This window comes from Eutrema salsugineum, unplaced genomic scaffold (genome assembly GCF_000478725.1).
Source record: "Eutrema salsugineum unplaced genomic scaffold, Eutsalg1_0 scaffold_6, whole genome shotgun sequence".
In the NCBI taxonomy this organism is placed as follows: Eukaryota; Viridiplantae; Streptophyta; class Magnoliopsida; order Brassicales; family Brassicaceae; genus Eutrema; species Eutrema salsugineum.
The window spans coordinates 13,721,772-13,745,717 of record NW_006256547.1 but is presented as its reverse complement, the minus strand read 5'-3'; the positions used below and the strand labels follow the sequence as shown (position 1 = coordinate 13,745,717).

Below are 23,946 nucleotides of genomic sequence, written 5' to 3'. Positions count from 1 at the left end.
AATCTTTGAACAAGGTATAAAATGTGCCATCTTGGAGAACCTGTCCAGCACCACAAATATGGAGTCCTTGTGCTCGATCTTTGGCAACTCCAGCACAAAATCCATCGATATATCAACCCATGGTGTTGTAGGAATCGGTAATGATAAGTACAAGCCGTGAGGGTGCACTTTAGACTTGACTTTCTTGCAAATTACACATCTTGCGCAATGAGCTTCTACAGCATTTTTGAGGTGAGGCTTTGAGGTGAGGCCAATAAAAGTGCTCTTTCACCACTGCAAACGTCTTGTCTACTCCAAAGTGACCCATCAATGCTCCTCCATGAGCTTCTCTGACAATAAGAGAACATTGCGGAATACAAAGTCTCTTATCTCGAAACATAAAGCCTTCGTAGATGTAGAACTTGCCATGAACTCCTTTTCTACACTCCTCAAAGCTCTCTCCAAGCTCTGGATCCTCTTTGTAAAGGTCTTTGATGAACTCAAAACCCATATTTTTGGCCTCCATAGTTGTGATGAGTGCATGTCTTTGAGATAAAGCATCCGCCACTATGTTGTCTTTGCCCTTCTTGTACTTGATAATGTAAGGAGAAGTCTTCAATAAACTCCATCCATTTGGTGTGTCTCCTCTTGAGGTGAGTTTGTCCTCGAAGATGCTTAAGTGTTTCGTGGTCAGTGTGGACCACAAACTCTCTTGACATCAGATAATGCTGCCAAGTCTCCAAAGCTCTAACTAGGGCATATAACTCTTTGTCATACGTCGGATAGTTAGCCGTAGCTCCTCCTAGCTTCTCACTGAAAAATGCCACTAGTTTCCCTCCTTGTGTCAATACAGCTTCTATGCCAATCCCTGATGCATCACACTCCACTTCATATGTTTTGTTGAAGTCGGACAACACTAGAACCGGTGCATTGGTGAGCTTCTCTTTAAGAGTATCAAACGCCTTTTGTTGTGCTTCTCCCCAAACAAAACTGTTGGAAGTGAAAACCGCACTCCGGTTTTCTCCGGTACAAACCGAGATCGGCACAAATTAAGCCCGGTTTACGAAGGAATTGTACTGGGAAGACTGTGCCAGGCGAACTCTTGGGCCGAACATGGCCCAATAAGCCGAAGTCGGTTTGAACTTCTCAAAGGAATTGCGAAGGGTCCTCAGTTCGGGTGAAAAAGGAAAATTTCCGAATAGAAAAAGGAAACTTCCGAGAAAAAAGGAAAGTCTTCTCGGTCCCATATCGAGGAGATGTCGCACGAAGACCGACTTAAAGCATATATATAAAGGGAGATGAATCAACACCAGAAGACATAAGAAAATCCCAAGAGACTTAGAGACCGAGAACTCAAGACATTTGTTAGCTTCTTAGTTTTCTGAGTCTTAGTTTGTTTATCACTTCCATAAACGAACTCAGTTGTATTTCATCCGATCTAATAAAATCCAAACTTCTGATCTGAATTACTGTTTTGCCCCTTGTGTGATATCATATATCAACAATTGGCGTGCCAGGTAGGGCGTCTTGAACAGAAAATTCAGTTTTTAGATCGGATTACGGAGAATTCAGTCCGGAGTCTAGATTATACGAAGATGAACAACAATAAATTATACGAAAATGTACTCTATAGTGTTTTGTGTATGGAAAGTGTATATGAGTTGACATCATCTAGCATTGATCGAGTTTGCCAGAAATGCCTTTCAGTTACGCAGCCCCCCCCCCCCCCCCCCCCCCCGCTGTAGGAGCCCTCGGCACAGAGCTGCTTCTCCAAGTAGTCAATGCGCAGTTCGAGGCTATCACCAAAAGAAGCAAAGAAAGCTTCAGCCAGATAGCGGCCCAGATCGTCCAGCTCAGTCAAACCCAAACTCCGCTGCGAGTCCGTAATATCATCAACGACCTCAACACGGAAAGCGAACCAGCCGGGACTATGCGGTCTACTGCCCTAGGGTCAGCGAACGCTCCAACACCGACAAATATGAATCGTGATGCCGAGTTCGAGGCAATGAAGGCACAACTCCGCCAGATCACCTCAAAGATCCACCAAGCAACGAGTGCGGCACCGGAGATCGACCGCGTTATCCAAGAAATGCAGAAGACACCATTTACCCCACGCATAGCAGGTACACCCGTTAGTCACTTGGAGAAACTCAAGATCAAGATCTACGAAGGCAACACCGATCTCCGGCACTTCTTAACCTCGTTCGGGATCTGCATGAACCGAAGAAAAGGACGCGGTCCACAATCGCAAAGGGCACAGCACCGAAGACTGCAAACACTTGCGGGAATACTTGCTCGCGCAGTACCAGAAAGGGTAAATCTCGTTTGACGATCTCTGACGCTCAACCGCACAAAGAAGCAGGTCACCCCGACCTAATAATACACATTGGAAAGGACCTTCCGGCGTTACCACCACTTCCGCCAAATCCACCCACCCAATCCGAGTAACAGAAACGCAACCGCGAAGAGCCGGCACCAGAGAATCATGCCCCCAAAGTTAGGAAACGCGTCAACATGATCATGGGAGCCATCGAAGCTTGCAGCTACTCAGTTCGAGCAATCAAGGAGTACAGCCGACATGCCGCCACCACGCCTAAACTCCTGCATGATACCCCGAAAGGAACTCCATTGGTATTCACCGAAGCTGACATAATTGGATTGCACAAGCCGCACAACGACGCTAATGCAAGAGTTTAAGCGCGGTGGATATAACAGAGTTCTCCGGGTACAACCAGATCCTCATGCACCCTCAAGACCGGGAGATAACATCATTTATCATTGATCGCAACATATATTGCTATAAATCAGAGGCGAACGATCCCAGATGAGGCAATTGATTGACCTAGTATTGTACCGGCACCCGTTTGCAACATCATCACGTGACACCACGACTACGAGGCCCAGTCGAACTTAGCACACCCCTCACCAGAAAGAAGAAGACTACAAAGCCCGTCATCGATCATAATTTTGATACAATTGAACAAAGTGACACAAAATCCAATCTAGATGACGAATCTGAAGGACAACACATCCCAATCGACATCAAAGCTGAAGGTGAAGACAAGCTAAAAGACTGGACTTTGGAAATCAATGGTTACATCGGCAGCGGAACGGTTCCTGCGGATAAATGGGCAGCTCGGCGACTTAAAAAGGCTCGATCAGCTCGATATGTTGTCATCAAAGGCACTCTACTGCGGTGGGACGCATCATGCACGTTCTTAACTTGCGTTCGCAAAAACGACATCATGAAAGTCATGCAGAAAGTACACGAAGGCGAAGGAGGAAATCATTCCAGAGATTGTTCTTTGGCATTCAAGATCAAAAAAGCCAGCTATTACTGGCCAACTATGCTCTCGGATTGTGAGAAGTATGTCGCACACTGCGAGAATTGCCAACGCCATGGCCCGTTGATAAACCTCTCTACCGAGCTCCTAAAGACCTCCACCGCACCATATCTCTTCATGCGATGGGAAATGGAAATTATCGAACCCTTCCGCCGATTTACAAGCCAAAAAAAATATGTTCTCGTTGTCACCAACTATTTCACCAAATGGGTCGAAGCCGAAGCATACCCCGAGATCCATGGTATCGATGTCAAGAAGTTTGTCTGGAAGTTCATCATCTGCTGACACGGTGTCCCATATGAAATCGTCACGGACAATGGCACTCAATTCACTTCCATTATCTTCACCGACTTTTGCGCCAAATGGAAGATTCGCCTGAGCTTTTCCACTCCGAGATACCCGCAAGGAAATAGGCAAGCTGAAGCCACGAACCAAACAATTATTGATGGCCTCAAGAAGCGGCTAGACACGGCAAAAGGAACATGGGCCGACGAACTCGTCGGCGTTTTATGGTGTCACCGAACAACGCCGCGTCTTTCTACCGGTCAATCACTTTTCTTTCGAGCATATGGAACAGAAGCTATGTGTCCTGCCAAACTGAATGTTTCCAGTATCCGCCGAACTATGCACACTCAGCAGCCCGACGTTAACAAGGACATGATGCTCGACACAATCGACTTAGTCGAAGACCAGTGCGAACGGGCGTTACTTAGGATACATAATTACCAACAACTGGCAGCTCGCTACTACAACAAAAAGGTTAAAGGCTGTCACTTCGAAGATGGCAACCTCATCCTTCACAAAGTTTACCAAAATACCGAAGAAAAGAATGCAGGAAAACTCAGTGCGAACTGGGAAGAACCTTACCAAGTCATGAAGGTCGTGAAACCTGAAGTTTATTAACTAACGAAGATGGACAGAACCCCGATCCCGAGATCCTGGAATTCAATTCATCTCAAACGCTACAACTGTGAGGTCGATCATTCCGACCTAAAAAAAGAAAAGGCCTCCGAACTACTAATTTTGGAGAGACCATCTTTTGTACTTAGAACTACGAATGGCTTGATCCCTTTTTAAGGGTATGTAGGCAGCTCGTCATCGAGTCCAGCTATAACATCAATAAAATTTTATTAAGTGAAAGTTTGAGAAATTTTAGTTCGGTACTTACGAAATACCAAACTCCTACTTTACTTACATCGACTTCCTGACCAGTTGTTCGATAGCATTCCACATGAATGCAAACTCAAAGCCAAGATCCGTCTCGCTAACACCCACACGGTGCCAGTCCCGCAATGAAATTTCTAAGTCACCAAAAACAATAAGCCAAGCCCATCTCGCATTCTTAGGTTTGACTTAGGAAACGTTGAGCTCGTATTATACGTTTACAAATGTTCGATCACTCACTCTTCCAATACAATACGACTCACTTGGGTTCTCCAGGCAGAGCTCATAAATGTTCGGACTCAAAGCCGAACTCCTCAGATTCGCATCATAAGCCAAGTTCTCAACACTTGCAAGCGTAAGCCGAGTTAACGTAACCCGCTATGAAAACAAATAAAACCAAGTTCGTCTCAGTCTTGTTAAAAACCGATCTACTACTTAGCGTATTTTTCAACAAAAAAAAATCTTAGATTATAGCCCAACGAGGGCAAATGATTCGAAATATAAAATAACCCACCGAGGGCTAAAAAGCATACAAAACATAATAAAATACCCATCAAGGACAACTGAGTTCAACTAAAAGAGAGATAAAAAAGAAGAGATAGACAGCCTTCGAAGCAGTGGTTTGCTCGGTATTGATAATATCCTCATTCGACCCGAACTGCTCCACTCCCGTTTGATTCCACCCTCCGTCGATTTAACCATCAGCAGGAACATCTTCCTCGATCTCGGCTCGGCGACATACGCTTGTCCTCTTCTGTAAGGACGTAAGCATCAACGGACTGGTACTCCTTTAGCGCGGTAGCGTGCTTTTACTCAAGCTCCGCTACCATCTCAGGGGGCACCTCGTACAGACCTTTCTTCTTCAATTTTTTGATGAAGCCAAGGACTCCGGTAAGTTGGTTCACCACTAAATAAGGCCTGCGAGCTCGGTCAGCAACATCCAAACTTTGGATGACCTTCTCCAAACGCTCACAAGCGTTAGCGTGAATCTTCTTTGCCCTATCTCTCTCGTGAGCTACCATCCCTTGCAGACGCCCTTTGTCTTGCTCAAACTCTCGGGATAAGATGTTCTGAGCCTCTGTCAGCTCGGCCTCTGCAGATTTCAGCTCAGAGCTCTCCTCCTTCAGCAAATCAACGACATTATGCAGCTCGTCATTTATGTGGAGCTCAGTGGCAAACTGCTTTTCGACTTTGGAGATCCGGTCCTCTAGCTCTAGAACCCTCATCTGCTCCTCGTATAGGGAAAGTTCATACCCCGCGACCAGAATATTGGTCTGGCTGGGCAGCTCCGAGCACATGATATGTTCATAATTTGCATCATTTAGGTTGCATAAATCATTCCAAATCATGTTTTATTTCATGCATTTTAGGTCCTTAGGGTTTGTTTTAGAACTTAGGAGATGCATTAGGTCCCAATGAGTCTTTGCATGTTTTGAGTGTCTATCAGGTGAATATGGAGCTGAAAAGATGAATCCAGGAGGTGGAATGGTGAGCAAAGAGTGAAAAAGTGGAAAAATTGGGTCTTGGGAGATTTTCGGCCATTCTCGCTGGCCAGGAAGGTTTCACCGGCCATTTTCATGTACCGCGGGAAGCTTTACCGGCCATTTCCATGTACCGCGAATGAAGTGTATCGGCCAAAATCTCCGGGTGTGAACGAGTCTCAGAAATCGCCTGTCCGGGGAGCCTTCCGGTCCGATTCAGACGGCGGGTCCTTCATAGAAGTTGGAGAGAATTGGAGCACGGTCTCATAGCAAGTGGAATCGTGGAATTCGGACGCGTGAGCAGAGAGATAAGCTAGTCGGAAGGAACCCATGTCTCGCAGGTATTCCGGACCGAGCAGATCAGTTTTGAAGGATGCGAAGGACGGTGCACTTCCAGGCCGATTCAGTTTCCGGAGCCTTCATGAGAATCAGAGACATTTGAGTCTTCTTTCCAGAACATCCAAGATCAATCAATTCGGAGCTTTGAGCAGAAAGATATGGTCTCCGGAATGGACATATGTCTAGGCGCCTCTCTCTGGTCGTGTAAATGCGCTTCAAAGATGTGCCCTCCAGGAAACCTTACACTTCCCAAGCACTAAAACTTCCTTCATCAAAGTTGGAGATAAATGAGTCCTCTGTCTTCTGCAACCGGAATTACTCAATTCGGACAGGTCTCCAGGAAGTTACACTCTCCGGAATGCGAGATGGTCCAGACAGCCCAGGATGACTAAGTTAAACATGCCGCGATTTCAATGCCACGGTCCACACTTGGCCGTGGCAACTTTTGTGCACCCTCGGCCAATGACACGATATTCATGCCACGGTGTGAGGCTTGACCGTGGCAAACACACACTTGGCTGAGAGGAACTTAGCAACCGTTCGGCGATTGACACGGCCTAAATGCCACGGTGTGTTGCTTGGCCGTGGCAACATCTTGCAACCTTCGGCGATTGGCACGAGCTTAATGCCACGGTCTGGGACTTGACCGTGGCAAATGAACAAGTGGCTGGAGATAACTTCTACACAGTTTCGGCTTTTGACACGTTCTCAATGCCACGGCCTGAGACTTGGCCGTGGCAAGCATATACTTGGCTGGGAAGGACTTCACATGCATGCGGGTTTTGGCACGGTCTGAATGCCACGGTCTGGGGGCTTGACCGTGGCAACCTTTACACATCTTCGGCGTTTGACACGGTTAACTTGCCACGAGTCCCAGATGAAGCTTGATCAGACCGTGGCATCAAAATGAACCAAGAACACAATGAAGTCTTTGACACGGTCAGGAATGCCACGGTCACACCAAGGACACACCAGACCGTGGCAAACCCTTCTTTGCCCATCAAGGCCGGGTCAGTACCCGGTTTGTTCCGGGTTGACCCGGTTCGCCCAAGCCTCCTTTATAAGGTTTTTAGACCTAATTTGTAGAGAACACTTAATCTACTTTTAGTCTTCTTTCCCCTTTTGTGAAAAACCCACTGAATACACTTTGTTTTAGAGAGTTTAAAATCGATTTGCAGTTTCTTTCCTTCTTGTTCATCATTTCTTATCATCAAAATAACCTTCTAATCATGATTAACAACACATCTTGCAAAAGATCTAGTGTGTTGATCATGATTAGTGAGTAGTTACCTTAATGAGGTTCTAGATGTGTAGGTTTAGGGTGCTAAAGTGTTAGATTAGGAGTGCTTAGGGCTAGATTCATTGATTCATTTCTCTAAACAACTGTTCTCTATGCTAGATCCTTGATAATCACTTGAGATCTAGATTCTGGGAATTTCATGCACCAAAAGTGTTTGATGAAATTCCTGAAAGAGTTGTGTTAGAGGTTTAAGCAATTTTTCATCATGGGAATGATTTGTTAAATGTTTGAATGATCATTGAGAACTGTTTATTAATGCATATTGATTCATATTTCACAAATGGGAATTTGGTTTGAAAATGGATTAGTATAGGGGTTAATACCTTCATGAGAGGATTAACCTAGATTAGAGTTCTTAATCATTTGAATCATGTCTCATCATTGTCATTAGCATTTCTAGTTTAACACCAAAGCACCCTAACCAACTATCATGTCTAGAATCTCATGCCTCCATCATATCATATTCACATCATATCATTTGTCATTGTCATTAGTCTTTAATCCTGTTTATGTTTATAGTTGTCTCTAGATTAATCAAAACCCACTCTTGTTTGCTTGAATTAAGAACTTGATCATATAGCTTAGTGTCTAACACCACATCTGGATTGATAAACCTCTTTGTGCTACATTGACAAGGGGATTGATAGCCCTGAGACCCTAAAAAGTTTTGTCTACCAATTGGCGCCGTTGCCAAATTGTGGTTTGATTAGCATTAAGCTCTGATCTGTTCTTGAGATCAAGTGCTTACTTTCTTGTTTTTACTGATTCCTTTCAAGCTCTGTTTGTGATTTCAGGTGTATGAACACCAGGTCTAGATCAAGAAGCTGTGGTCCTCCTTTTCCTTTAAACGACAACATCAACCTTTTGGTACCAAGGAGGAGAAGAGACAGACGTGGTAGACAAATTGATCAGACTGAGATGGCAGAACAGGGAGATCACGTAGTAGATATAGAACAACCAGTTCAGGAGCAACAGGCTCAAGGTCATGGAGCTGGTATTGGAGTTGGTCAAAGGCTTCACCAGGGTAATGTTCAGCACGAACAGGTGCACCATCAACAAGCTTATGTCCACCAGGGACAAGCTCAAGCTCATCAACAGAGGCATCAGGCCAATGTTCAGCAAAGACACCAGGTGCACCACCAACCCCACCCTTTCCAACCACAGCAAAGAAGATATGAGCAACCCCAAGTCTATGTTGGAGAGAATGACAGGGCCAATGCTCATCAGTATGGAGCTGGTATTCAGGCACCACCTGTGCAAAACAACAACTTTGAAGTGAAAGCATCATTGCTGAATATGGTCCAGAACTCAAAGTTCCATGGGTTAGCAATGGAAGATCCCTTGGAACACTTGGACCAGTTTGATAAGGTGTGTGATCTGACCAAGATCAATGGAGTTTCAGAAGACAGCTTTAAGCTAAGACTATTCCCATTCAGTCTTGGTGATAAAGCTCATCAATGGGAAAAGAATCTTCCAAGAGGCTCCATTCAAACCTGGGAGCAATGCAAGCAAGCCTTCTTATCTAAGTTCTTCTCAACCTCAAGAACTGCAAAACTGAGGAACCAAATCTCTAGCTTCACTCAGCACAGCAATGAAAGTTTTGGTGAAGCATATGAGAGATTCAGGAGCTACACAAACCAATGCCCACACCATGGGTTTAGTGAGGCTTCTCTTCTCAGCACACTGTATAGGGGAGCTCTTCCCAAGATTAGAAACCAGCTGGATACTGCTTCCAATGGGAACTTTCTGGGTAAAGAGATACATGCTGCTTTAGAGCTAGTGGAGAACTTAGCATTGAGCAATGACACTTATGGTGAAGACTATGACAGATCAAATAGGTCTGAAGGTTCAAGCTCAGAACAGAGGCTCACCAGAGAAGTTAAGGAGTTGAGGAGTGAATTGGACAAGCTGAAATTCACCACTCAGAAGCCAATGCATTTTGTTGGAGAGTATGAGGAACCTTCTCAAATTTTTGAGAACATAAGTGAAGAAGGTCTTACCCAAGAGGAGCTCAACTACATTGAGAATCAGAGGTTCCAAAGATATCAGTATGGTAATGCCAATCCAAACCTCTCTTACAGGAACACCAATGTAGCTAACCCACAAGACCAGGTCTATCCCAATTCTCAAGCTCCAAAGAACTTTGTTCCCAAGAACAACTTTCAAGGGTCATTCCAACCCAAGAATCAATTTGGTCAGAATCAGAGTTTTGGTCAGCAACAGCAACCATTTCAGGGCACTGGTTACACTTCACAGCAGCCAAAGGCACCACCAGGGTTTGGTCCACCACAGTTCCAACAGCAGGCGCCGGTTCAACAACAGTTTCAGCCACCAATGGTCCAACAGCAGCCACAGATGGGTACAGATATGGTTGGTATTCTGCAACAACTACTTCAGGGTCAACAGACTATGCAGCAGGAAATCAAGGAACTGAAGCAAAACCAGGCATCAAGCTCAAGGAACCAAGGTCACCTACCTGGAAAACCAGAACCCAACCCCAAGGAATATGCCAAAGCAATTACACTGAGGAGTGGCAAGGAATTACCTGGTATTGAGAACAACAAAGTGATCATTGAGGACAATGATCAACCTGAGGGGGAGGCAGCCTTAAAGGATGATCAAGTTGCTGAGAAACCAAGGACAGAAAAAGGTAAAGAGGTAGCAAAGGAACCAGAACCAGAGAAGAAGTATGTGCCACCACCTCCATACCAACCCAAGCTCCCATTTCCAGGGAGATTTAAGAAGCAACTAGTGAACAAGGCAAGAGCTGTATTTGAGAAGGCACTCAAAGAGACACCACTCACAATGCCTCTCATTGATGCATTCCTAATGATGCCAAAGATGGGGAAGTTCTTGAAGGTTGCAATTCTGAACAAGACAAAAGAGCTTCAAGGCATGGTAGTACTAAGTCATGAATGCAGTGCTATCATTCAGAAGAAGTCCATTCCAAGGAAGTTAACTGATCCAGGGAGCTTCACACTCCCTTGTGCCATTGGACCTCTTCTATTCTCTGGATGTCTTTGTGATTTAGGAGCATCGGTCAGCTTGATGCCATTCTCCATAGCACAGAAGCTGGGCTTTAGAGTTTTCAAACCTTCAAAGATTTCTCTTATCCTTGCAGATAGATCAGTTAGATTGCCTGTTGGTATGTTGGAAGATCTACCAGTCAAGATAGGTGGTTTTGAGGTTCCAACGGATTTTGTTGTGCTGGAAATGGATGAGGAACCAGTAGATCCTCTCATCTTGGGCAGGCCATTCTTAGCAACTGCAGGAGCCATCATTGATGTGAGAGGTGGGATAATAGAGCTTCAACTTGGGTCTGAAAGGCTCAAGTTTGATGTGAATGAGATGATGAAGAAACCCACCATTGAAGGTCAATGTTTCTATGTGGAGACAATGGACCAGTTGGCTGATGAGCTGCTTGAGGAGCTGAACACTGAGGATCCTCTTCAAGCTGCTCTAACTCAAGAACAAGGAGAGAATGAGCTCTTGGCTGAAGCAAGTGAAGGGTATAAGCTGTATCTGGACAATGCAAGAGAGCTGGGTCCTGAAACAAGGTTTTTGGAGCTGGAACAAAGAGGCTCTGAAGTCTTTGCTATCAAGGAATCAGTCACCAGCCAAAGCAACCTGGACCAGGACTGGAATGAGGCGGATGCACCCTCTGTTGAGCTCAAGCCTCTACCAACAGGGCTCAGGTATGCATTCCTAGGCCTAAACTCTACTTTTCCCGTGATCATAAATGATAACTTGCTGGAGCATGAGGAACGTGCATTACTTAGTGAAATAAGGAAATTCAGGAGAGCCATAGGGTATTCCTTGGCAGATATTAGAGGAATCTCTCCTGATATATGCACCCACAGGATCCACCAGGAGGACCAAGCCATGTCCTCTATTGAGCACCAACGTAGACTTAACCCCAACCTTAGGGAAGTGGTTAAGAAGGAGATACTAAAGCTTCTTGAGGCAGGGATAATTTACACAATCTCTGACTCAAGATGGGTGTCTCCTGTTCACGTTGTGCCCAAGAAAGGTGGGATCACAGTGGTGAAAAACGATAAGGATGAACTCATAGCTCAGAGAACTATAACTGGCCATCGCATGGGCATTGACTATAGGAAATTGAATTCTGCTTCTAGAAAAGATCATTTCCCTTTACCATTCATTGATCAAATGCTTGAAAGGTTAGCTAATCATCCTTATTTTTGTTTTCTCGATGGGTACTCTGGATTTTTTCAAATTCCCATAGATCCAAGAGATCAAGAGAAAACAACATTCACATGCCCTTATGGCACTTATGCTTATAGGAGAATGCCCTTCGGTTTATGTAATGCACCAGCCACTTTTCAAAGATGTATGATGCACATTTTCTCTGACATTATTGAAGAGAAAGTTGAGGTGTTCATGGATGACTTTAGTGTCTATGGCTCCTCCTTCTCGGATTGTCTCTCTAATTTGACACAGGTGTTGGAGAGATGTGAGCAGCACAACTTGGTGCTGAACTGGGAGAAGTGTCATTTCATGGTGCAAGAAGGAATAATCCTTGGGCACAAGGTCTCTGAAAAGGGTATTGAGGTTGATAAGGCAAAGGTGGAGGTGATGGTGAATCTGCAAACCCCCACTTCAGTTACAGGGATAAGGAGCTTCCTGGGTCATGCAGGGTTTTATAGAAGATTCATAAAGGACTTCTCAAGGATTGCCAGGCCCTTAACAAGACTGTTGTGTAAGGAAGTGGATTTCATCTTTGATGCTGAATGTGAAGAAGCCTTCAAGTTGATCAAGGAGGCATTGGTTAGTGCACCAATAGCTCAGGCACCAGACTGGTCTCTACCTTTTGAGGTCATGACAGATGCTTCTGACTTTGCTGTTGGAGCAGTACTTGGACAAAAGAAAGACAAGAAGCTGCATGTGATCTACTATGCCAGTAGAACACTTGACTCTGCCCAAGAAAAGTATGCTACAACTAAAAAGGAAATGCTGGCAATAGTTTTTGCCTTTGATAAGTTCAGAAGCTACCTGGTGGGATCAAAGGTCATTGTGTATACTGATCATGCAGCCCTCAGGTACTTGATGACCAAGAAAGATGCCAAGCCAAGGCTGTTGAGATGGGTTTTATTGCTCCAAGATTTTGATATGGAGGTGCTTGATAAAAAGGGGATTGAGAATGGTGCTGCAGACCATCTCTCAAGGCTGAGGATTGAAGAAAAAGTCCCCATAGATGATGCTTTGCCTGGAGAGACTCTGATGGTGCTCCATTCCTACTTGGAATTTGAGGAAGTAGAGAGTGATATGTCTATATTTTACATCATTTAGAGTGCATTTTAGAGTCCTCATCATGTGTTTTCCCATGTAAATTGAGTCTTTAGGCATGAAAATAGGATTTAGGGCTTGCATTAGGTCCCAAAGAGTTTTGCATGTTTTGAGGTCTTTATCAGGTGCTTTGGGAGTCATTTGGAGCTTAAGAAGAGGAGCAGAGAAGAAGACGGTGAAGAAAACGGTCAAAAATGGTGAAAACCGCTTCGAGGAATTTCTCGGCCAAATCGCGTACCGAACGGACAGAAACCTCGGTCAAAATCCTTACCGATCGCTCATTACCGGCCAAAATCCTTACCGATCGTCCAACCTCGACCAAAAAGCTTACCGATCGTTGAGCACCGACCAAAGTCCGTACCGATCGACCAAAGTCAGCCTGGGTCGAAGATCAGGCGTTAATACCGCGGGTTGAGTTTTGGCCGAGGCGAAAGAATTTTTACGACCAAAAAGCTCACCGCGGTACACAGCCCTCGGTCATTTTTCTTACCGCGGGAAGCTTTTCTCGACCAAAATCTGTCCTTGTCTGCGCAATTCAAAGATATGAAATCCGGGGAACCTTCCGGTCCGAATCAGTTGGCGGGGTCTTCAGCAAAGTTGGAGATAATCAAACAAAGATCCCAGAACAGTTGGAATCATCCAATTCGGACCAGTAGGGAGAAAGATACAGCTTCCGGAAGATGCACCAACATTACGCGCATCCGAGAACTGAACGGCGAAGTACAAAGGTCACGGCGGACGGAGCCTTTCCGGACCAAATCAGCTTGCCCGGTCTTCATAAAAGTTTGAGATCTGTGAAAGACCTTTTCAGAACAGTAGGGATCGCTCAATTCGGACGAGTGGTTTGAAAGATAAAGTCTCCGGAGTTCACATCGGTCCAAACAGCTTATTTTCCGGTGATTTCGATGCGGTTCAAAGATGTGAAATCCAGGAAGACTTCCACTACCCAAGCTCCGACGGTTTCTTCACCAAAGTTCGAGTTTATTGAGTCACCTTGACTATGGAACTGGTCTCAGAGCATTTGGAGTCGTAGGTCGAAAGTTACTGCCTCCGGAAGGCGACATGGTCGATACGGGCCCAAATATGTTGCGATACGCGCTAAGTGTTTCTTCAGGGCTCGGCATCATTACCTCGACATCGGCCAAGTCAAGGCTCATATTTTGGAAGTATCCTGAGCTAGGCCTCGTACTGATACCTCGGCACGTTGGGATCAAGGCATGCACACGTAAGAATGGAGCTGGAAACGACTAAGTGTTGAACATGCACCTCGGTGTAGCGACCTCGGCGTGCATGCCGGACCCTGTTCTCCTGAACCCCTCGACGTCCAAGCGCCTCAGCATTTTATGCCGAGGTCCATTGTCACAAGCCCAGAATCAAGAACAAAGCTGCTCAAGAACACACACGTGAAGATAGATCAAAGACTAGGGTTCATGCATGTTCTTGACGTGTTCTTTGCTATATATACATTTTGAGACTAAAAACCTAATCATCTTATCTCTTATCTGTTTTTAGCTTTAAGAACTTGCCTCTTTGGTAAAACTTGATCATTCTAATCCGATATCTCGTTTTTGCATCAGAAATCTTGTTCTTTCTTTATTTTCTTTTGTCATCTATCATTAGACTCCTCATCATGACTAGCTACACGTCTTGCAAAAGACTTAATGAGCTCGTTATGATTAGTGAGTAGTCGTTTAAGCGGCTTTAGATGAGTAGATTAGGGTGCTTTCAAGGTAGATTAGTGGGTTTAGGTGTCTAGTCTTGCATGTTTCATTCCTTAACCGACGAGATCTCTAGGCTGGATCCAAGCACATCACTTGAGGTTCAGATCTGAGACATATCTCGCATCAAAAGTGTTTGTAGAAATGTCTGAACCACTCGGTTAAGGGTTTAAGAGTCTTTCATCGCGGGAGTGATAGTTTGTTCTCTTAAATGACATTTTTGAACTGATTCTTATTGCTGATTGATTCGATGCTTCTCAAAAGACATTTTTGGTATGAAGGAGAATCAGTTTAGATGCTTAATACTTTCATGAGAAGATTAACATGCCTTGAGTTCAAAGTTAAATGAAACCGCTTGATGTTTTGATTCATTAACCAACTAGTTGAACTTGGAAGCACCCGAGTCAAGTATCTCGTCTAAAGTCCCTTGCTTTATTACATAATATCATCATCTGAATTGTTTAGTTATTATTTGCATCCTGTCTCTGTTTAGATCTAATCATTTGCTTTACCTTTCATGCCTAGTCGTTTGTTACTTAGCTTAGTTCAAAACCTTCACCTTTTGTCTTGACTTAAATGAACAAACATCATAGTCTAGTGTCTCGTTGACTTGTCTGGATTGATACCTCTTTGTGCTACTTCGACAAAGGGGATTGATAGCCCTGAGACCTAAAAACTCCTATCTATCAATTGGCGCCGTTGCCAACTTGTCGGAGCATTAGTCTTTTGTTTGTTCTTGAGTTCATGATTTTACCTTTCTTTGTTTTACTAACTTCTTTGCAAGTTCTTGTGTTACTTTCAGGTGCATGAAAACCAGGTCTCGGAGCACAGAACCGCCTTTACCGTACGACGACAACATCAACCGGATTGAGAGGCGAGTTCGCGAGAGGGAACGGCATTTTGAAAGGCTTGGAATGGCAGAACAGCAAAGGATCGAGCAACAGGCTCAAGAAACCGAGCACCAGGCTCATGCTAATCAGGCGCAGGCAGGCAGGAATGAACAACAAGCTTATGTTAACCAACAACAGGCTCAGAGGAACGAAAGGCTTGCTCAGCAAAACCAACAACAAGCTAATAGAAACGAGCAACAAGCCCACCATGTTCATCCGCCACCGCCACAAGCTCAGAGACAACCTCATCCAGTCTTTGTTGGAGAGAACGACCGAGCTAATGCGCACCAATACCGAGCTGGGATTCAAGCTCCACCGGTTCAAAATAACAACTTTGAAGTTAAAGCTTCCCTCCTCAACATGGTGCAGAACTCAAAGTTCCACGGTCTAGCCAGAGAAGACCCTCTTGAGCATCTAAATCAGTTTGATCGGGTTTGCGACCTAACAAAGATCAATGGTGTCTCGGAAGATAGCTTCAAGCTACGCTTGTTCCCATTCAGCCTAAGTGATAAAGCTCACCAGTGGGAAAAGAACCTCCCGAGGGGTTCTATACAAACCTGGGAGCAGTGTAAACTGGCGTTCTTATCAAAATTCTTTTCCACATCACGCACGGCTAAGCTCAGAAACCAGATATCAAGCTTCACGCAGCACAACAACGAGAGCTTTAGCGAGGCTTGGGAACAGTTTAGAAGTTACACTAACCAATGCCCACACCACGGCTTCTCAGAGGCATCCCTCTTGAGTACTTTATACCGAGGTGCCCTCCCCAAGATCCGAAACCAACTAGATACAGCTTCAAATGGAAATTTTCTTGGGAAAGAGATCAATGCGGCAATGGAACTAGTCGAGAACCTAGCCATGTCTAATGATACTTATGGCGAGGACTTTGATAGAGCAAACCGTACAGAGGGCTCTGGTGAAGAACAGCGTATGAAAAAGGATATCAGAGAGCTTCAGAGCAAGCTTGACAAAGTTCTGATGGCGACTCAAAAGCCAATACACTTTGTAGGCGAGTTTGATGAGCAAGGGCCAAGTTTTGATAATGTAAACGAAGATGGTCTAACTCAAGAGGAGCTGAACTACATAGGGAATCAGCAAAGGTATCAGCGGTTCAACAACTACAACAGTAACCCAAACCTCTCATACAGAAACCCGAATGTAGCTAACACTCACGATCAAGTGTACCCTGCTCCGCAACAACAACAAAGCTACACTCAAAAGGCTCCTTATCAGAATACCTTCCAGCCCAAACAACAGTTTAGTGGGCAACAGCACGGCTACACTCAGCAGAATCAAGCGGCTCAGGGTAACAACTTCACCAGCCAACCGCAGCATCACAAGTTTCCACCAGGGTTCAATCCGCAGCCGATGGGTAATCAGCAACAGAATCAGAGAACGGGTCAGAACCAGCTGGGGAACGATGTCAGTGGGATCATACAGCAACTGTTACAGGGTCAGCAGAGAGTTGAGAGCCAGCACGCGACAATGCAGCAAGACATTAGAGAGCTTAAGCAAAATCAAGCCTCTACATCATCCCGAGGCCCGGCTTTACCAGGTAAACCGGAGCCAAACCCCAAGGAGTATGTGAACGCCATTACATTGAGGAGTGGTAAAGAACTACAAGCTCCAACGCCTAAGACTACGCTCATTGAGGCCAATGAGCAATCAGAGGGGGAGGCAGCCTCAGGTGATGCGTGTAAAGAAGCGGATTTTGAGAAAGAACCGATCAAGGACAACGGAAAAGAGGTGGAAAAGACAACTGAGCTCGAAAAGCCATACGTTCCACCACCACCTTACCAACCCAAGATACCGTTCCCAGGGCGTTTCAAAAAGAAAATCTTAGACAAAGCCAAAGCGGTCTTTGAGAAACACTTGGAGAACACGCAACTCACCTTACCCATTATAGATGTTTTCTTAGCTATACCACAGCTTGGGAAGTTTCTAAAAGATGCGATCCTTAACAAGACAAAGGAGCTCCAGGGTATGGTAATACTGAGCCATGAATGCAGCGCCATAATACAAAGGAGGTCTATACCAAGGAAGCTATCCGATCCGGGCAGCTTTACCTTACCGTGTGCTTTAGGTCACTTGAAGTTCTCAAACTGCTTGTGTGATCTAGGAGCTTCTGTGAGCCTAATGCCATACACGGTGGCGAAGAGATTAGGATACAAGAGTTACAAGCCGGCCAAGATCTCTCTTATACTAGCTGATAGATCGGTTCGCTTACCGGTGGGTTTGCTTGAGGATTTACCTTTAAGGATCGGTGAGATAGAAATCCCCACGGACTTCATAGTTCTTGAGATGGACGAGGAACCATTGGACCCTATCATCTTGGGTCGACCGTTCCTAGCGACCGCAGGAGCCATTATAGATGTGAGAGGAGGAATGATTGAACTACACATCGGTTCCGAGCATATGAAGTTCAATGTGAAAGAGATGATGAAGAAACCGACTATTGGAGGTCAGGTTTTCTATGTGGAAGTGATGGAGGAGCTAGCTGATGAGCTCCTGGCAGAGTTGAACGCAGAGGATCCGTTACAAGTGGTCCTTACACGTGAACAAAGCGAGCACGGGTACTTGAACGAGGAAAGCGAGGTATACAAGCAACTTTTGGACCAACCGAAGGAACTTGGAGCTGAAGCTAGGTTTTTGGAGCTCAGGAAGAGTGGCCTCGACATCTTAGACAGCGAGGGGTCCATGGGAACAAAGGAGACACCTCGGGATTTCATGGCTGTGGCAAATCATACCGAGGCCGATGGTAATCCGCGCGAGAACAAGGAAAAGGCCGAGGAAGCTGTTCCGGGCCAATGTAGCTTTGATACCGATTGGAATGAGGCAGACGCTCCCCCTGTTGAGCTCAAGCCTCTACCAACAGGGCTCAGGTATGCATTTTTAGGCTTGAACTCTACTTTCCCTGTGATCATAAACGATAGCTTGCTTGAACATGAAGAACGTGCATTGCTTAATGAAATCAAGAAATTCAGGAGAGCAATAGGGTATTCCTTGGCCGACATAAGAGGAATCTCTCCTGATATATGCACTCATAGGATCCACCTGGAGGACCAAGCCATGTCCTCTATTGAGCACCAACGTCGCCTGAACCCGAACCTCAAAGAGGTGGTTAAGAAGGAGATACTAAAGCTCCTTGAGGCAGGGATCATATATCCAATCTCTGACTCTCGGTGGGTATCCCCTGTGCACGTTGTGCCCAAGAAAGGTGGTATCACGGTGGTGAAAAATGATAAGGATGAACTCATAGCCCAAAGAACTATAACCGGCCATCGCATGTGCATTGACTATAGGAAATTGAATTCTGCATCAAGAAAAGATCATTTCCCTTTACCATTCATTGATCAAATGCTTGAACGGTTAGCCAATCATCCTTATTTTTGTTTTCTCGACGGATACTCTGGATTCTTCCAAATACCAATAGATCCAAGAGACCAAGAGAAAACGACATTCACTTGCCCTTACGGCACTTATGCTTATAGGAGAATGCCTTTCGGTTTGTGTAATGCACCGGCCACTTTTCAAAGATGCATGATGCACATTTTCTCTGATCTAATTGAAGAGAAAGTTGAGGTGTTTATGGATGATTTCTCCGTATACGGCTCCTCTTTCTCCGAATGTCTTGCTAATCTTTCTCAGGTTCTAAAAAGATGTGAGGAGCATAGGCTTGTTTTGAACTGGGAGAAGTGTCATTTCATGGTACAAGAAGGCATTGTCTTGGGGCACAAGGTATCAGAGAAGGGTATTGAGGTGGACAAGGCCAAGATCGAGGTGATGGTGAACCTACAAGCTCCCAATTCTGTAAAAGGGATAAGAAGCTTTCTTGGGCACGCTGGGTTCTATAGGCGGTTCATCAAGGATTTCTCCAAGATAGCTAGGCCTTTAACTAGGCTATTGTGCAAAGAGGTGGAGTTTATCTTTGATGAAGAGTGTGAGGGAGCGTTTAAGAGGATCAAGGAGGCTTTGATCAGTGCACCTATTGTACAAGCTCCTGATTGGTCTTTACCATTCGAAGTGATGACTGATGCATCTGACTACGCTGTGGGAGCTGTCTTGGGGCAGAAGAAAGATAAGAAGCTCCATGTGATCTATTATGCAAGCCGCACCTTAGACTCAGCTCAAGGAAAGTATGCCACCACCGAGAAAGAGATGCTGGCCATTGTGTTTGCATTTGACAAATTCAGGAGTTACTTAGTTGGATCAAAGGTCACGGTCTACACTGATCACGCGGCCTTGAGGTACTTGATGTCTAAAAAGGATGCTAAGCCGAGGCTTTTGAGATGGGTCCTATTGCTCCAAGAGTTCGACATAGAGATACTTGACAAGAAAGGCATAGAAAATGGGGCCGCAGATCATCTCTCAAGGCTGAGGATTGAAGAAAAAGTCCCTATAGATGATGCTTTACCAGAGGAACATCTCATGCTGGTCCGGTCTTACTTAGAGGTGGAAGAGGCCAACACAATCAAAGAAAGAAGCCTCCCATGGTTCGCGGATCTTGTGAACTACCTGTCTTGCGGTTTAGAGCCACCGGATCTTGATGCCTATCAGAGGAAAAAGTTCTTTAGAGATGTGATGATATATCATTGGGATGAGCCGTATCTTTACGTGCTTAACAAGGACCATCTCTATAGACGATGCTTGGCCGAAGAAGAGATCCATCCGGTGCTACAAGAATGCCATGGTTCAGCGTACGGTGGTCACTTAGGTGCATTCAAGACGGTTGCCAAGGTTTTGCAAAGCGGCTTCTGGTGGCCGACTATGTTCAAGGACGCTCAAGATGTGGTATCAAGGTGCGAGGCTTGTCAAAGGCACGGTAACATATCCAAGAGGAATGAGATGCCCCAAAACCCAATCTTTGAGGTCGAGGTCTTCGACTGTTGGGGCATTGACTTCATGGGTCCCTTTGTGAATTCATACGGACATCAGTACATCCTTGTCGCGGTGGACTATGTGAGTAAGTGGGTCGAGGCTGTTGCATCCCCAACCAACGATTCAAAAGTGGTGGTAAAGCTTTTTAAAAGTATCATTTTCCCACGGTTTGGAGTTCCAAGAGTAGTAATCAGTGATGGGGGAAGCCACTTTATCAATAAGACTCTTGAGAGTCTTTTGAAGAAGCATGGGGTAAAGCACAAGGTGGCCACACCTTATCATCCGCAGACTAGTGGTCAAGTGGAGGTCTCTAACCGACAGATAAAGGCTATTTTAGAAAGAACCGTGAGCTCATCTAGAAAGGATTGGAGCAAGAAACTTGATGATGCTTTGTGGGCTTACAGAACCGCGTACAAGACCCCCATTGGAACCTCACCGTTTAACTTGCTCTATGGGAAAAGCTGTCATCTACCGGTTGAGTTGGAATACAAAGCATTGTGGGCAGTGAAACTTCTTAACTTTGACATCAAGACTGCACAAGAGAAGAGGGTTTTACAACTTCATGAGCTTGAGGAAATCCGGTTAGATGCTTTTGAGAGCTCTAAGATCTACAAAGAAAGGACTAAAGCTCTTCATGACAAGAAGATACACAAGAGAGAATTCAAAGAAGGGGACCAAGTTCTGTTGTTTAACTCGAGGCTTAAGCTATTCCCTGGGAAGCTGAGATCCAGATGGTCCGGTCCATTCGAAATTCTTGAAGTAAGGCCTTATGGAGCGGTTGTTCTAAAAGGAAAAGATGGACAAGGCTTTGTGGTAAACGGTCAGAGGGTAAAGCACTACCTGGCATCAGAAACAAGAGAGGGAGCTACCTCAGTTCCTCTTCTTGAACCAGAATCAGCCTGAAAAGGTATGAAAAGTCAAACTTAGTGACGTTAAACAAAGTGCTCTTGGGAGACACCCCAAGCTTATCCTTGTAAATATTTCGTTTTTCATCTTCTTTTTCTTTTTACTTGAAGCTTTTTGAAGGGTTTGTTAAGTGTTTCAGGAGTTAAGAGGTGAATTTTGATGATGAGAGTAAGAAAAGGCTTGAAAAAGACACGGCCTGATGGTTTAAGTTCTAGAGCATACATAGCCTCGGTATCGACCCTCGGTATATATATATGTCGAGGTCACCTTTTACCGAGTAATAGCTTGAGAACCTCAGCTAAACTCCTCGACTTAATTTCACCATAGCCGTGCTTAAGTAGTTATGTGGTGAGATGACTAAGTGTGGGGGAGGCCCACGGTGTAAACACCTCGGTATGATTATACCGAGGGGCAAAGTTCACTTCAAACGGTCTAAAACCTCGATCGAGGCCGCGACCAGTTTACACCAAGGCCGGACCGTTTAAACCCCCAGCACCAAGTGTTCTCTGTTAATACAAGTGACCTCGGCATGATGCCCTCGTGGTGGAGCGTGCCGAGGTGCCCGGCTTCAAGAATGATCAAAAACATGAACACTTGGGACACTTGGGTCAAAGAAGAGAGTTTGCGCGACCTGGGGGAAACACTTGATGGCCGCGGAGAAATTCTGGTTAACTTGAGCTCATGACACTCGGCTTGATGCCCTCGGGGTGGAACAAGTCGAGGCCGCTCAAGAAAACACGAGAAAAATCACTCTAGTCCGTACGGCCCACGTCATCCCCCTTGTCGCGCCATTTGGAAGCCTTTGCGCGGTAATTTGAATTTAAACGCCCGGTCAAAGCTGTTTTGGCGCGGGTCAACGGTCGCAGCTGGAGGAGAAGGGGGGACCAGTCCCACTACAGTCCAAGCGCCAGCTGGAAAGCGCGACACCGCCCATACCAGCCTCCATCCCGAGCCATTAACCGAGAGTTCGCCTTCTTCACTCTTTTCTCTGCATTTCACGAACATATCTCTCTCATTTCTCATCCATTTCTTGTGATTCCAAGCGTTCTAGACTCGTTAGGGTGTTGTCTATTCATCATAAGCATTCCACTAAACTTGAATCTTGGATTCCCAAAGGTATTTGCATCTTAAAGAACTCATCTTTTTCCTTCATTCTTTGCGAGCTTTTAAGTTTGTAAAATGTGGAATCGATTCTTTTAGAACATATCGACCTCTGGGAACAATTTTAAAAATTCAATCAGGATAGACAACACAAGAAAAACCGGTTTTTGTTCTGAAAATCACTTGTTCTTGAGTTTTTAAAATTCTTGAGAAAATGCGCTTGGAATCGGTCTTAATGATGATTTGTGTACTTGAGCTGAAATGTCTTGATAACTTGTCTCTAATCGGTTGTTCTGGCTTGTTATTACTTCTCTCTTTGATGTATGACAAAGCTATAACCATGATCTTGTTAGAGAAGAAGATCTGTCTTTGCTATCTTCAGAAACTTGTGCTTGTCGTTGTACTTGATTCTAACGGTTTCTTTGAGGATCTGTCTTGCAGATGACCGGCGACCGAGCTGTTCCCACTCATGAGACGAACAAAAATGAGGTCCAGAGGAGGAGCACGAAAGGGAAAGCCGTGGCCGTAGCACGCAATGGTGGAACAAGCAAGAAACCCTCCACGAGATCCGATGGTGAGCCAGCCGCCAAGCGAGCAAGGAACGCCGAGCTCCCTCCGGTTCCAACCCTTGAACCAAGAAGAAATGGGAAGCAGGCAGCCACTGAGAACGATGGAGATGAGCTGAGAGCCATAGTTCCCCATGTACCCGACTATGCCAAGAAAGCCAAGAAGGAACCAAAGCCCGAGCCCGAGGAAGAACATTTCCCGACCACTGAGGAGTACTTGGACCACTTTAACTCTATAAGAGTAGCTCAAGCTCGGTTCCCTGATATGGAGCTGTTGAGGAAGCTTGAGATACTCGATGATGTTACACTCATCTTTCAAAACATGGGCTTGGCCGAGTTCTTCATGATGAGCGATGTTGCTTACGAGGGGATCACACAACAGTTTCTTGCCACTTTGGAGGTTGTCATCTACCCCAAGAGAGATCCCAAGCGTCTACATGGCAAAGGATTCGGACACATTGAGTTTGACATAGAAGGCGTGCACTACAAGGTCAGTTTCAAGGAGCTTGATGAGATATTTGGATTTGAAAGGAATGGAAGCTCGCTTGACAAGTTTGTGTACCCTCGTGATGAGTTGGCCGCGTTGTGGGAAACGATATCTTTCGGGCCTTACTTGGGAGGCAAGAGCAAGACAAGCTGCATCAGGAACCCTGCGATCAGATACACCAACCGAGTCCTGGCCTCTACGTTCTTCTCTACATACAACCCTGGTGTCATTCACACGGCAGAGCTTGAACTGTTAGGACTTGGACTTAAGCCGCTCATCACTCAAATGAAGAACAAAAAGGAGTTCCAAGGGCCAATGCATGTACCGTCTTTAGGAGCGTTCTTTGCGATCCAAATGCTCACCTATAGACACAATGTGTGGTGTGACCGGAAGAAAAAGGGAGCAAGGAGGCTTCAGAACGGTTGGATTGTCACTACAATTTTGAGAGCTCAAGGGTTCATATTCCCTGATTCACCATCGAGGCCG

At 45.3% G+C, this 23,946-nt stretch overlaps 2 non-coding genes across 2 annotated transcripts; both read right to left on the bottom strand.

Moving 5' to 3' along the window:
* Window positions 1-9,158: 9,158 nt before the first annotated feature.
* On the bottom strand, window positions 9,159-9,265 carry LOC112083584. The gene has a single exon (XR_002897720.1). It is a non-coding gene; the product is annotated as a small nucleolar RNA R71 (small nucleolar RNA).
* A 6,872-nt stretch (window positions 9,266-16,137) lies between these two features.
* LOC112083602 lies at window positions 16,138-16,244 on the bottom strand. Its single transcript, XR_002897738.1, has one exon. It is a non-coding gene; the product is annotated as a small nucleolar RNA R71 (small nucleolar RNA).
* Window positions 16,245-23,946: the final 7,702 nt, after the last annotated feature.